The sequence below is a fragment of the Oncorhynchus masou genome, unplaced genomic scaffold, assembly GCF_036934945.1.
Source record: "Oncorhynchus masou masou isolate Uvic2021 unplaced genomic scaffold, UVic_Omas_1.1 unplaced_scaffold_1539, whole genome shotgun sequence".
Classification (NCBI taxonomy): Eukaryota; Metazoa; Chordata; class Actinopteri; order Salmoniformes; family Salmonidae; genus Oncorhynchus; species Oncorhynchus masou.
The window spans coordinates 112,699-128,318 of record NW_027005432.1 but is presented as its reverse complement, the minus strand read 5'-3'; the positions used below and the strand labels follow the sequence as shown (position 1 = coordinate 128,318).

The 15,620-nt window shown below is 43.3% G+C and overlaps 1 long non-coding RNA gene and 1 pseudogene across 1 annotated transcript; one reads left to right on the top strand and one right to left on the bottom strand.

Moving 5' to 3' along the window:
- The first annotated feature begins 549 nt into the window (after positions 1-549).
- Positions 550-10,500, top strand: LOC135531167 (uncharacterized). The gene is made up of 4 exons (XR_010453964.1): positions 550-594; positions 2,367-2,521; positions 6,556-6,689; positions 9,880-10,500. It is a non-coding gene; the product is annotated as an uncharacterized LOC135531167 (long non-coding RNA).
- A 2,745-nt stretch (positions 10,501-13,245) lies between these two features.
- LOC135531176 (sialic acid-binding Ig-like lectin 15) lies at positions 13,246-14,981 on the bottom strand (annotated as a pseudogene).
- Positions 14,982-15,620: the final 639 nt, after the last annotated feature.

Genomic DNA, 15,620 nt, shown 5'->3' with positions numbered 1-15,620 from the left:
TATAAATACTTATAGCTTAGTTTAACCTGACGTTCCACATCCGAACCCAAAAGCTTGTTTTATTCCTTAGTAAACAATTTAAATGTAACCATGTTATAGCCTCAAAACATGGTAAAACTATTATTTTGATGTCATGGATGGTTAGTACTGGTATCATTGCTCTCTCCATTTGAGTGGTAACATTTATCCAGCCCCACCCCCTCAGTGGCAGGTGTCCGCTTTGTTATTGTTGGAGCTGCAGATTGCCACTTTAAAAGGAAGCAGCAGTCGGTGTTGAGTCCCTCTATTCTAGTGACTACATCTGGTTCCCCTTATCAATACCAAATAGGCTTCTCTGCACAAACTCAGATTTAAGTGTTCAGATATTTCAGATGACTATTCAGTTTGGTTTGTGCTTCTATGGAAATCGTGTGCGCAATGATTTGAAAGCTCATTTACTATTCAAAGTGATTGTTTTTGGTACACAGTACACACACACCCACGTTTGGTGTTGATAAGAAACCCTTTAAAATAAAGCCCAATCACCCCTATATTATAAACTGGTTGGTCTGAGCCCTGAATGCTGATTTGTCTGAAAGCCATGGTATACCACAGGTATGACACCACTTTTATTTTTACATCTAATTACGTTGGTAGCCAGTTAATAATAGCAATAAGGCACCTCGGAGGTTTGTGGTACATATCCAATATACCACGGCTAAGGGCCGTATCCAGGCACTCTGCGTGGCCATGTAGCATTTATATTAGGGGTCGACTGATTATGATTTTTCAACGCGATACCGATTTATTGGAGGACCAAAAAAAGCCGATGCCGATTTTTATATATATATTTGTAATAATGACAATTACAACAATACTGTATGAACACTTATTTTAACTTAATATAATACGTAAATAAAATCTATTTAGTCTCAAATAAATAATAAAACATGCTCAATTTGGTTTAAATATTCAATATTCCCAGTAAAGACGTTTTAGGTTGTAGTTAATATAGGAATTATGTCACGTCGACTGTTTCTCTCTATACCATTTGTATTTCGTATCTTTGACTATTGGATGTTCTAATAGGCACTTGAGTATTACCAGCCTAATCTCAGGAGTTGATAGGCTTGAAGTCATACACCGCGCTGTCAAGCATTGCTAAGAGCTGCTGACAAAACGCAGTGAGTTTGAATGAACGTTTACGAGCCTGCTGCTGCCTACCACCTCTGTCAGACTGCTCTATCAAATATCAAATCATAGACTTAATTATAATACAATAAACACAGAAATACAAGCCTTTGGGCATTAATATGGTCAAATCCGGAAACTATCATTTAGAAAACAAAACGTTTCCGTATTTCACTGAAAGAATAAACGTTCCGTATTTTATCGAACGGGTTGCAACCCTAAGTCTAAATATTGCTGTTACATTACACAACCTTCAATGTTATGTCATAATTATGTAGAATTATGGCAAATTAGTTCGCAACGAGCCAGGCGGCCCAAACGGTTCCGTATACCCTGACTTTGCATGCAATAAACACAAGAGAAGTGACACAATTTCCCTAGTTAATATTGCCTGCTAACATTCATTTATTTTAACTAAATATGCAAGTTTAAAAATATATACTTCTGTGTATTGATTTTAAGAAAGGCATTGATGTTTATGGTTAAGTACATTCCTGCAATGATTGTGCTTTTTTGCGAATGCGCTTTTGTTAAAACATCACCTGTTTGGCAAAGTAGCCTGTGATTCGATGATAAATTAACAGGCGCCGTATTGATTATATGCAACGCAGGACAAGCTCGTTAATCTAGTAATATCATCAACCATGTGTAGTTAACTAGTGATTGTGAAGATTGATTGTTTTTTTTATAAGGTAAGTTTAATGCTAGCTAGCAATTTACCTTGGCTCCTTGCTGCACTCGCATAACAGGTGCTCAGCCTGCCCCGCAGTTTCCTCATGGAATGCAATTTAATCGGCCATAATCGGCATCCAAAAATGCAGATTAATCGGTTGACCTCTATTTCATATTACAACCAATGGCCATGTACCACACACCCCTCGGGCCTTATTGCTTTAATATACTTCAACCTGGTAGACTTTAGAGGCCAAAAAAGGGCAGTTGTGCCATGCACGATGCAGACAATGTTTCACAAACATTTTAAAGAACTGGGGTCGACTCCTTTTTCATTCTCAGTCATTTAAAATAATTTAAAACTGAATTTCAACATTACTTTCAAAAATATACAATTCAACATCAGAGTGCTGACATGTAGTAATGGCAACAAGCTATTAAATGGAATTGGATGTGTCATAGTGCAGGTGCTATGACCATTTACTTAACCTTTTCCTTTGTCACCTTTCACCCTCGCCTCCCAGTCCTCCAGGCCTCTGTCTGCTTCTATGCAAAGAGTTGTCAAATGTCAAGAGTTTGACTGTCAAATGTGTCAGTGTTTCCAAGGAGGAAAAAGCAAGACAGAGTCTACGAGAGTCAGTTAACTGAGGGAAGGTGAAGAGAGTGTTTCTGCCCCAAGGTAAGAGGATACGGAGTGTCTTTAAGCTTCTACAAATGTAGCATATCAATGTTTGATAGCTTTTTTAAATAACTCAATCTTGTTAAATAATTATTCTGTATAAATCTGTAATAATGCTTAAATAAAAACAAACAATTAAAGGTAATACATGTAAAGTAATGAACGAGTGGTGTTTATGAAACATGTATTTCTGAAGAGATCCCCAGGGCCGGCTCTAGGCATAAGCAACATAAGAGGGTGCTTAGGGGCCCCGAACTCAGTCGGGGTCTCAACTTACTATTGAGAGTTAGAATAGTAGAATACACAAGGTGCAAACTTGAAATTTGGTTGTGCATCAGCAGTCTTTCACTTGTTTTGTCATTCACTGACAGTCACTCAATTAGCCATGTCAGGTAACAATTTTAGATTGGAAAGTTGGTCTTGCCAGTTATCTAAACTTGTAGTAATCATGGCCGAATACCAACCGGGCACGCAGGGCACATTCTCAGGGGTCCTGACCACTAGGGGGCCCCATTGATTTTGTTAGTCACTCTCACTCAGATATCATTAACATGGCATAAGTGATGGAAAAATGTGTAGAATTGCATGAAATTAGCTTTAAAACTGAAAACAATTTTATCTCCACCCTAAGGTAAAATGGGAAGAATTGCAGGAAATGTGCTTTAAAACTACAAAATGTTTCTCTTCCCCATGGCAAAATGTGTAGAATTGCAGGAAATGTACTTTCAAGCGTACATGTTTCTCTCCGTCATCAAAAGGGGGGCCACTAAAACTATTTTGCTCAATTGGAGATACCCAAATATACACCGTGTACAAGTATTAGGACATGCAGCCAAATTGACAACTGTGGGAAGCGTTGTAATCAACATAGTCCAGCATCCCTGTGGAATGCTTTTGACATCTTGTAGAGTCCATGCCTGTCGAAGTGAGGCTGTTCTGAGGGCAAAGGGGGTGCAACTCAATGTAAGGAGGGTGTTCCTAATGTTTTGTACACTCAGTGTATTTACTGTATTAACTTTAGTAAAAATCTGTATAATCATCTGAGGAGTAAGGCTGGAATTCACTTGTCACAGATTTAGGCTCAATCGTTTTCACTCAAAGTATTTATGCTATTGCCTATTTACAGTGGGGCAAAAAAGTATTTAGTCAGCCACCAATTGTGCAAGTTCTCCCTCTTAAAAGATGAGAGGCCTGTAATTTTCATCATAGGTACACTTCAACTATGACAGACAAAATGAAAAAATCCAGAAAATCACATTGTAGGATTTTTAATGAATTTATTTGAAAATTATGGTGGAAAATAAGTATTTGGTCACCTACAAACAAGCAAGATTTCTGGCTCTCACAGACCTGTAACTTCTTTAAGAGGCTCCTCTGTCCTCCACTCGTTACCTGTATTAATGGCACCTGTTTGAACTTGTTATCAGTATAAAAGTCACCTGTCCACAACCTCAAACAGTCACACTCCAAACGCCACTATGGCCAAGACCAAAGAGCTGTCAAAGGACACCAGAAACAAAATTGTAGACCTGCACCAGGCTGGGAAGACTGAATCTGCAATTGGTAAGCAGCTTGGTTTGAAGAAATCAACTGTGGGAGCAATTATTAGGAAATGGAAGACATACAAGACCACTGATAATCTCCCTCGATCTGGGGCTCCACGCAAGATCTCACCCGGTGGGGTCAAAATGATCACAAGAACGGTGAGCAAAAATCCCAGAACCACACGGGGGGACCTAGTGAATGACCTGCAGAGAGCTGGGACCAAAGTAACAAAGCCTACCATCAGTAACACTACGCCGCCAGGTACTCAAATCCTGCAGTGCCAGACGTGTCCCCCTGCTTAAAACTTCTTGACACTACCCATCCCTGTAGCGGGATCATTTTCTTCAGCAACCGCTGAATAGCATAGCACAACAGTCAAGTAATATTACTAAAAAATATTCATATTCATGAAATCACAAGTGCAATATTGCGAAACACAGTTTAGCTTGTTAATCCACCTGTCGTCTCAGATTTTGAAATTATGCTTTACTGCGAAAGCAATCCAAGCGTTTGTGTAAGTTTATCGATAGCCTAGCATAGCATTATGTACACTTAGCATCAGGAAGCTTGGTCACGAAAATCAGAAAAGCAATCAAATCAACTGTTTACTTTTGATGATCTTCGGACGTTTTCACTCACGAGACTCCCAGTTACACACCTTTTGTTCCATAAAGATTATTTTTATACCCAAAATACCGACATTTGTTTGTCGCGTTATGTTCAGAAATCCACAGGAAAGAGTGGTCACGACAACGCAGACGGAAATTCCAAATAGTCTTCATAATGTCCACAGAAACATGTCAAACGTTTTTTATAATCATTCCTCAGGTAGTTTTTAAAGTATATATTCGATAATATATCTACCGAGTGTGTAGCTTTTTCCATAACAGCGGGAGGAACAATGTCGGCTTTACTCAATTGCGCACAAACTCACTCTGAGAGCCCCCACCTCTCCACTTACGCAATGTGATCCTTCACGCTCATTTTTTAAAATAAAAGCCTGAAACTATGTCTAAAGACTGTTGACACATTAGGGAAGCCACAAAAAAAGGAATCTGGTTGATATCCCTTTAAATGGAGGATAGACATGCATAGGAACACAGAGGTTTCAAAATAAGAGGCACTTCCTCAGGCTTTCGCCTGCTATATCAGTTCTGTTATACTCACAGACAATATTTTTACCGTTTTGGAAACTTGAGTGTATTCTATCATCTGTCAATTATATGCATATTCTAGCACCTGGTCCTGAGAAATAGGCTGTTTACTTTGGGAACGTTATTTTTCCAAACATAAAAATAGTGCCCCCTAGCTTCAAGAGATTAAGCCAGTACATGTCCAGGCCCGTCTGAAGTTTGCTAGAGAGCATTTGGATGATCCAGAAGAAGATTGGGAGAATGTCATATGGTCAGATGAAACCAAAATATAACTTTTTTTGTTTGGAGGATAAAGAATGCTGAGTTGCATCCAAAGAACACCATACCTACTGTGAAGCATGGGGGTGGAAACATCGTGCTTTGGGGCTGTTTTTCTGCAAAGGGACCAGGACGACTGATCCGTGTAAAGGAAAGAATGAATGTGGCCATGTATCGTGAGATTTTGAGTGAAAACCTCCTTCCATCAGCAAGGGCATTGAAGATGAAACGTGGCTGGGTCTTTCAGCATGACAATGATCCCAAACACACTGCCGGGCAACAAAGGAGTGGCTTCGTAAAAAGCATTTCAAGGTCCTGGAGTGGCCTAGCCAGTCTCCAGATCTCAACCCCATAGAAAGTCTTTGGAGGGAGTTGAATGTCCATGTTGCCCAGCAACAGCCCCCAAAAATCACTGCTCTAGAGGAGATCTGCATGGAGGAATGGGCCAAAATAACAGCAACAGTGTGTGAACCTTGTGAAGACTTACAGAAAACTTTTGACCTCTGTCATTGCCAACAAAGGGTATTGAGAAACTTTTGTTATTGACCAAATACTTATTTTCCACCATAATTTGCAAATAAATTCATTAAAAATCCTACAATGTGATTTTCTGGATTTTTTTTCTTCATTTTGTCTGTCATAGTTGAAGTGTACCTATGATGAAAATTACAGGCCTCATCTTTTTAAGTGGGAAAACTTTCACAATTGGTGGCTGACTAGATACTTTTTTGCCCCACTGTATGTTGAAACTAGCCTTATCCATCAACTTTGGCTACACACCTTTCTCAAATGACAGGACCTGTCAGAGATGCAAATGACTTCCTGTCCTCAAAGACCTGCCATGGCAACAATAGGAGTTGGCCTGTAGGCCTCCTGTTTCCAATGTTTTCTTTGCCAAAGCATATGGTCAAATTTGGGCTAAGGGAAATTGGTTGATATGTAAACAACCCACAGTGTGCCTAAACAAAACTGCTACCTAAACAACCACAACCAACGGCCACATAAATATTAGATGACAGGGCTGTTTTGCTATGTTTCTGAAATTGTAACAAATGAAACTAATATTTGCCTTCACAGCCCAGTTACCTGCCAACCTCGACGACCCATCTGACACCCCCCCTGCTCCCTTCTGGCTTTCGCGGCCATGGCCCTCGTCACAACCATGGGAGTGGTGCCAGTCGTTCTCCTGGTCCTGGCAGCATTTGACTCAGGTGAACCAATCCCATACAGTATCTCTCTACATGACTGTGACCTGTTTTAGGACTTTTTACAAAGTTACTCTGTCATTATAGATGCTGTAAATGCTGAAGAAAATACAAACTGGGTTCATCTCAATAAATACATCTCATCATCTCCTTTGAAAAACTGACTGAACAGGGTGGAAGCAAATTCATCCACCATATAGCTTTCAGCTATCCTGTCAATATACAGTACCAGTCCAAAGTGTAGACACACCTACTCATTCAAGGGTTTTTCTTTATTTTTACTATTTTTTACATTGTAGAATAATAGTGAAGACATTAAAACTATTACATAACACATGGCATTGCGTAGTAACCAAAAATGTCTTAAACAAATCAAAATATATTTTATATTTGAGATTCTTCAAAGGAGCCATCCTTTGCATTGATGACAGCTTTGCACACTCTTGTCATTCTCTCAATCAGCTTCACTTGGAATTCTTTTCCCACATATGCTGAGCACTTGTTGGCTGCTTTTCCTTCACTCTGTGGTCCAACTCATCCCAAACCATCTCAATTGGGTTGAGGTTGGGTGATTGTGGAGGCCAGGTCATCTGATGCAGCACTCCATCACTCTGCTTCTTGGTCAAATAGCCCTTACACAGCCTGGAGGTGTGTTGGGTCATTGTTCTGTTGAAAAACAAATGATAGTCACTCTAAGAGCAAACCAGATGGGATGGTATATCGCTGCAGAATGCTGTGGTAGCCATGCTCGTTAAGTGTGCCTTGAATTCTAAATGAATCACTGACCGTGTCAGCAGCAAAGCACCCCCACACCATCACACATCCTCCTCAATGCTTCACGGTGGGAACTACACATGCAGAGATCATCTGTTCACCTACTCTGCATCTCACAAAGACACAGCGGTTGGAACCAAAAATCTCACATTTGGACTCTTCAGACCAAAGGACCCTGGGACTAAACACCTCCCTATGCAACTGGATCCTGGACATCCTGATGGGCCGCCCCCAGATGGTAAGGGTAAAGCAACAACACGTCTGCCACACTGATCCTCAACACTGGAGCCCCTCAGGGGTGCGCGCTTAGTCCCCTCCTGTACTCCCTGTTCACCCACAACTGCATGGCCAAACACGACTCCAACACCATCATTACTTTTGCTGACGACACAACAGTGGTAGGCCTGATTACCAACAGAATGAGACTGCCTATAGGGAGGAGGTCAGAGACGTGGCAGTGTGGTGCCAGGACAACAACCTCTCCCTCAATGTGAGCAAGACAAAGGAGCTGGTCGTGGACTACAGGAATAGGCGGGCGAAGGGGCCCCAATTAACATTGATGGGGCTGAAGTGGAGCGGGTCGAGAGTTAAGTTCCTTGGTGTCCACATCACCAACAAACTAACATGGTCCAAACACACCAAAGAGAGGGCACAACAACACCTTTTCCCCCTCAGGAGACTGAAAATATTTGCCATGGGTCCCCAGATCCTCAAAACGTTCTACAGCTGCACCATCGAGAGCATCCTGACCAGTTGCATCACCGCCTGGTATGGCAACTGCTCGGCATTTGACCATAAGGCGCTACAGAGGGTATTACGTACGGCCCAGTACATCACTGGGGCCAAGCTTCCTTCCATCCAGGACATATATACTAGGCGGTGTCAGAGGAAAGCCCCAAAAAAATGTCAGACTCCAGTCACCCAAGTCATAGACTGTTCGCACGGCAAGCGGTACCGGAGCGCCAAGTCTAGGACCGAAAGGCTCCTCAACAGCTTCTACTCCTCAAGCCATAAGACTGCTGAACAATTAATCAAATGGCCACCCGGACTATTTACATTGACACTTCCCTTGGTACCGGTACCCCCTGTAAATAGCCTCATTAATGTTATTTTTTACTTTAGTTTATTTGGTAAATATTTTCTTAACTATTTCTTGAACTGCATTGTTGGTTACGGGCTTGTAAGTAAGTATTTCACAGTTCCTGTTGTATTCGGCACATATGACAAAATAAAGTTTATTTTCCACCGGTCTAATGTCCATTGTTCATGTTTCTTGCCCCAAGCAAGTCTCTTCTTATTGTTGGTGTCCTTTAGTAGTGGTTTCTTTGCAGCAATTCGATCATGAAGGCCTGATTCACGCAGTCTCCTCTGAACAGTTGATGTTGAGATGTGTCTGTTACTTGAACCCTGTGAAACATTTATTTGGGCTGCAATTTCTGAGGCTGGTAAATCTAAACTTATCCTCTGCAGCAGCGGTAACTCTGGGTCTTACTTTCCTGTGCCGGTCCTCACGAGAGCCAGTTTCATCATAGCGGTTGATGGTTTTTACAACTGCTCTTGAAGAAACTATCAAAGTTATTGACATTTTCCGTATTGACTGACCTTCATGTCTTAAAGTAATGATGGAATGATGGACTGTCGTTTCTCTTTGCTTATTTGAGCTGTTCTTGCCATAATATGGACTTGGTCTTTACCAAATAGGGCAATCTTCTGTATACCAACCCTACCTTGTCACAACACAACTGATTGGCTAAAACGCATTAAGAAGGAAAGAAATTCCATGAAGCACACCTGTTAATTGAAATGCATTCCAGGTGACTGCCTCATGAAGCTGGTTGAGAGAATGGAAAGAGTGTGCAAAGCTGTCATCAAGGCAAATGGTGGCTACTTTGAAGAATCTCAAATAATATGAAATATATTTTGATTTGTTTAACACTTTTTTGGTTATTACATTATTCCATATGTGTTATTTCATAGTTTTGATGTCTTCACTATTAGAAAATAAACCCTTGAATGAGTACAGTAGGTGTGTCCAAACTTTTGACTGGTGCTGTAGCTTGCACCTATCCTGTCCTTTCAGATTACTGGAGAAGAAAGGAGAATAGGAAAGGAAGCCACTTTACACTATTGAGATGAGCCTGCTGTGTTGAATGAAAGGAAAACAGGCTGATCAGGCCTGTAGTATGTCCCCCTCTGCTGGTATGACACTAGTAGTATTGGAGCGTTCTCCACCTCTATCATCAACAAGCACATAGTCACCTAAAATACAATTTCCTTTATTAGTTCAACAATATGGAACACAGACTCTTAAGTCTGTCGACATGTTTGGGTATTTTTGGTAATTAGATAATCTTATCCTGGAGCAGAATTGTTTTGTTTGCATTTGAAAATGGATGTTTTAGCAGTTTCTACCCCTCTTTAGTGTCCACAGCACACTCTCTTCCTAATAGCTTTGGCAAAGAGTTCATCACTGCGTTCCCGGAGAACATCGCCTTTTACCATCCCACTCAGCCTTACAACAGAATTGTAATCACAGCACTACACAGTGACACCACGGTAATTGTGAAAATGAGGGAACTGGGTTCCACAGATACCAGGAACCTGAATGCAGCACAGGAAGTTGTGATTGAGACACGTTGGATAAGTGCAGAACTCAAGAGGTCAAAGTTCTCTAACAACACAATCCATGTGACCAGCAACAAAGACATCAGTGTCCTTGCCATCAGCCAAAGAGGTGAAAGCATCCAGGCCACGGTAGTCCCACCGGTGGAGAGCTTGGGTACAGAGTACCATGTCCCCCCTATACCTGAGATGAAGCATCCTCAGCCTCAAATAGACCCAGGGAACCATTTGTTTAGGCTCATCATCATAAACAATAAAGAAACTAACAATGTCACCATCTCAGGGCCAGTAGGTGAGAACGAGACTGTCTCACTCCAGCCGTTCCAACTGGTTCAACTCGGGCTCAATAGATCGCTGCCAGAGCCACACGTATTGGCCGACCACCCCGTGGCAGTTCTGTACAGCCACCCATGTGCTGCCACAACTAACTGCACCTGTAGTTTTCTGTTCAGCCCTCTGTACCCTGTCACAGCTTGGGGGTCAGAATACCTTGTGCACCCCTCTTTGGAGAATGGAGCTTTGAATGAAACTACCTTCCTGCTGACGACCAACCAAAGTGTGAGTTTACTCAGCGAACCCCCTACAGAGCCCCTCCAACTGCAGTCTTCCCACGAGCTGCCCTTCTATCCCTTCCTCCCTGGTGGCTCCTCCCTGGTCAAGACCTCCAGTCTTGTCTCCCTGACCCTCCACAGACCAGGCCTACTCCTCAGCCTCATCCCAACGCATAGCTTCTCCACCTGCTACCTCCTCCACTCCCTCAACGCCATGAGGAACCAAGCCCTGTTAGTAGCCCCCACAGCCCGGACAGAGGGGGTGCATCAGGGGAACACAGCCCTGGATGTCACATGGACTCCCATGATGGGGACCGAGTACTCCTGGGCACTCATTGACTTTGGAACAGAATACAGGAGGCATGTCATCTGGCATAGTTCCTCCAAAATGGCTGCTTACTACTTGGGAGAGACAAACGGCATGGTTTTTGGGAATCCGGCTGCCAGCATCAGCACAGATCCAGGTATGGTGTTGTAGAGGTTTCATAGTGTTGTATTGCTGTGAATTATGCATATCATTCATGTCTGTTGTATGCCAGTTTTTTATAGGAATATATTGATTGCTCTCTCGTGTGCGTGCACTTGTGCGTTTGTATGCACAGATTCTAAGGGCTGTTTGCTGAGGCCAGAGGTTGTGACACTTGGGGATGAGCAGGGTGGCTGGCCTGAGTCTCTGAAGTACTGCCAAGATCAGGGCTACAGTCTGGTCAGCCTGAACACAGAAGAGTTTCTACTTCAAGTGACCAATAAACTGAGGGAGTCTGAGACCCCGATTCAGGGACAGACGCAGGGTCAGGTGTGGATAGGCCTCCGTCGGAGCTCACTGACAGGGCAGTGGTACTGGCTGAGCAAGGCTGCTGTGTCCTTCAGTCACTGGGCCCAGGGCGAGCCAGGGACCCCCATACAGGGCCAGTGTGCCATGATGACACTGGACCCCCAGGGAAACTATACCTGGAGCGACCAGAGCTGCTGTGAAGCTCTCCCAGCCGTCTGCTACAGAGAGCCACTACACTTCCCCCTTCAGTAGAGCTCCATACATGACCACGTCCCTTTCTGTAGTACCCTTCATACATTATACTCACTAGGTTCAAGCCCCTTTGTGAAGGGCATTTCATAAGATATATTCTCTAAACAGCTGTACTGTATGTCTCAATCCAGAATTATTGAAACCGACTGGTGTCTCTGATCTAGGACTTCTTGACAAATAAGACTGTTTTTACTTGTTATTCATATTGCAGGTCCAAACCTGATTGTATCAAATCAATGAAATAGTATCTACTGTAGTCTTGTGTAAAGTCTTTGATAAGGTGTAACATATGAATTGAAATATTGAGGAGTTAACTAGATATTAACTAGATACCGACACTAGCACAATAATGGGGCGAAACACCTGGTTGGCTTAGACTATTGACAACATGTAAACTATATTTATTCTCAATGTTTATAAAAATAAAAAAAACTACATTTGCACAATGAGCACTTGTCTCTCAAATACATTGTTACAGATATTGGTTAGCTAGATAGCTAATTTGAGCCATATTAGCATAGATGTGAAATCAGTCAAAATGCCCCAACAAGACAAGGTATCAAGAACAAGTTAAAAACCTGCTGAAACGAGACACCTGGAGCACAATTCCCCACATGGCAGCGTCTTGTTATATTACCTTAAATGACATTAAATGTGGCATATTTGTAAAACAAGCTATGCTTGTGCTCTATTCTTTAAACCACCACAACCACAATAAATATACCATCCTCACCTTTAAATGTACAGAGGTTTTGTGTGTAGCCCCCATTTTGAGGCTTGACAAATAGTTTGATCATCACAACATTATTTGTTGTTCTCAACTAACATCAAGGCGGTGGCCCGTTCCTGTAGGTTCATGCTCTACAACATCCGCAGAGTACGACCCTGCCTCACACAGGAAGCGGCGCAGGTCCTAATCCAGGCACTTGTCATCTCCCGTCTGGATTACTGCAACTCGCTGTTGGCTGGGCTCCCTGCCTGTGCCATTAAACCCCTACAACTCATCCAGAACGCCGCAGCCCGTCTGGTGTTCAACCTTCCCAAGTTCTCTCACGTCACCCCGCTCCTCCGCTCTCTCCACTGGCTTCCAGTTGAAGCTCGCATCCGCTACAAGACCATGGTGCTTGCCTACGGAGCTGTGAGGGGAACGGCACCGCAGTACCTCCAGGCTCTGATCAGGCCCTACACCCAAACAAGGGCACTGCGTTCATCCACCTCTGGCCTGCTCGCCTCCCTACCACTGAGGAAGTACAGTTCCCGCTCAGCCCAGTCAAAACTGTTCGCTGCTCTGGCCCCCCAATGGTGGAACAAACTCCCTCACGACGCCAGGACAGCGGAGTCAATCACCACCTTCCGGAGACACCTGAAACCCCACCTCTTCAAGGAATACCTAGGATAGGATAAAGTAATCCTTCTCACCCCCCCCTTAAATGATTTAGATGCACTATTGTAAAGTGGCTGTTCCACTGGATGTCAGAAGGTGAATTCACCAATTTGTAAGTCGCTCTGGATAAGAGCGTCTGCTAAATGACTTAAATGTAAATGTCAACCAATGAGTTAGATTCATAAACAATAAACTAATGATTTACACTCTATTCATTACATATAAACCCTTGGTGGGGAATGAGGTGGGATCGAATTATATACAAATAGGTCCATAATGTATTATTTATTGAAGACAAATGGAAAAATGTATGAGAAGTTAAAACATTTGGATTCGTGTGTATGCGTATGCAAACAGTGTATCATTTGAACCAGCATCTGAGCCATGCTGGGCCTCCTCCCTGTGGCAGCCAGACTACCATCCCCAGCAGCAGGAGCACCTTGAACCCCAGGGAGAGGGAGAGCAGGAGCAGCAGCGGAGGGGCCTCACCAGAGACCTGCACCTGCCTGGGGGCAGCATGTACAGGGTGGCATGGTCCTTCCCCAGGGGGTTGGAGGCACTACATGTGTACTGCTGCCCAGGGAGGACATCCCGGAGCTGACTGGTGGTGTGATGTTGCTCGAGGGACTCCTGGGAGAGGGAGAGTTGTCGGAGCCTTCCATGAGCTGGTCAGGCCCCAGCCACTGGACGTCAGGTAGGGGAGAGCCCTGGACACGACACTGAGCCCTGTAGCCAGCTTCCTCACTTCCCTCCACTGACAGGCCCAGGATTCGTGGGGCAGCTAACCATGAAAGGCAAACACAGACACCCCAAATCATTACGATCATTGCCATGAAATACGCATAAATCCATCTACAATTAGACAAACAGACAAACCCATATAGAGTTGACATTAGATCGCTTTCAAAGTCTAAAACAAACTGTAGTACTACATTCTACAGTGTACTCATCATATACAGAATCCCCCTACCCTCCACTCTAAGCCGTGTGCCCATCTTATCCTCGTAGCTGGCGTGTGCGTGTCCGGGGACCTCCACACGGCAGTAGTAGCGTCCATTGTCCTGCAGGGCGGCGCTGTTGATGCGCAAGGAGAGGTCGTGCTCTCGGGGATTCCCCTCCAGGCGATAACGCTGGTCCTGCTGAGGGCCTGGCTGGCAGGTCCTGGCCCCAGTGGGAGAGGAGCAGTGGTAGAGCACCGTAGAGCCCTGGCCGTGGCCCAGCCGCCACACCACCTGCAGGGAGGAGTGCAGCGTGTGGTGGGGGTGGGTGAAGGAGCAAGGCAGCACCACTGGGTAGCCCTCCATGGCACGCACCTCCGCCTGAACCTTCATAGACCAGCCGTCATCGTTCAAGCAGCGCCCAGGGCTGGATGTGTCATAATATATGCTATTAATGCTCAGGACAGATGGAGAACTGGAGCTGACATATGATACTTTAAATTGAATAGTGATACAAACTTTATCACTGCAATTTAAAGTATGTTTAATCAAACTTCAACTATGGTATAAAAACACATTTTGAAAACAGGAATCGTTCCGTAATCCTGTAAGCAAAATGTCAATCTGGTAGTGGTGTCCAAATCAGTCATGCTTTGAAAATGAGGAAGGATTAACAGACTTTAGAAAAAGTTCACTTTGACCTAACTTTGCTTTCTGTTTTCCATTTGCTTCTGAAAAATGCAGTGCAAAATGATATGTCTGAATAGTGTGACCCCACAGTTTGTCTGACAAATATTTGATCCACATATGGTGTAGTCGTGAGTCCATCTGTAGCTTACTTACCTTCCATGAAACACAATAGGAGATTCACCATTCTGCAGAGTGACCGGGTGTCCATGCTGAGACTGCCGTGTTAAGGATAGAGTATGTAGGCAGGATTCTATGTTTGTCTCCTCACCTGACTCACTGTTTCTCAGACACTGTCCCGTGGCTGCCAGTCATTCCAGTACAGATCATATGAGATTCTATAGCGTATTTCCCTCATCTAACACACTGTCCTATACACACAAAGTATTCACAACACTTGACTTTTTCAACATTTTGTTGTGTTACAAAGTGGGATAAAATGGATTTAATTGTTGGTTAACAATCGACACAAAATACTTGTCATAACGTTGGCTTGGGGGTAGGTTTATGACAGTCATAAATACCTCTCCCCCCCTTTTTCTCTCTCTACCCTGCTGATGTTACATTTGCAAACACCTTGGTTAACATAGAAGGAACATCGGAAGTTGGGAGGAAATTAACTATATTCTGGTAATCCGACCAATTGAACATATGCGGTGGTACTTTAATGAATATGATGTCAGTTCGGTTGTCATCTGAGACATTCTCATCAATGATAAGATGACATAAACTCTACAGTGGAAAGTCTACACATCAGAGTTATCGGACTCACATGGAATTGTTGTTCAATTTAAATGTTTGAATATGAAATTATTCGTGATGAGATGAAATGTGATTGTAGCTTCTAAAATGTGAGATTTCATAAGGTAGGGCTCTGCTCAATCAGTGGCCCATAAAATTTTTCTAACACGCCCTCCTCTCCCTTCCCATATAAAGCCTTGACGACAATGTAAC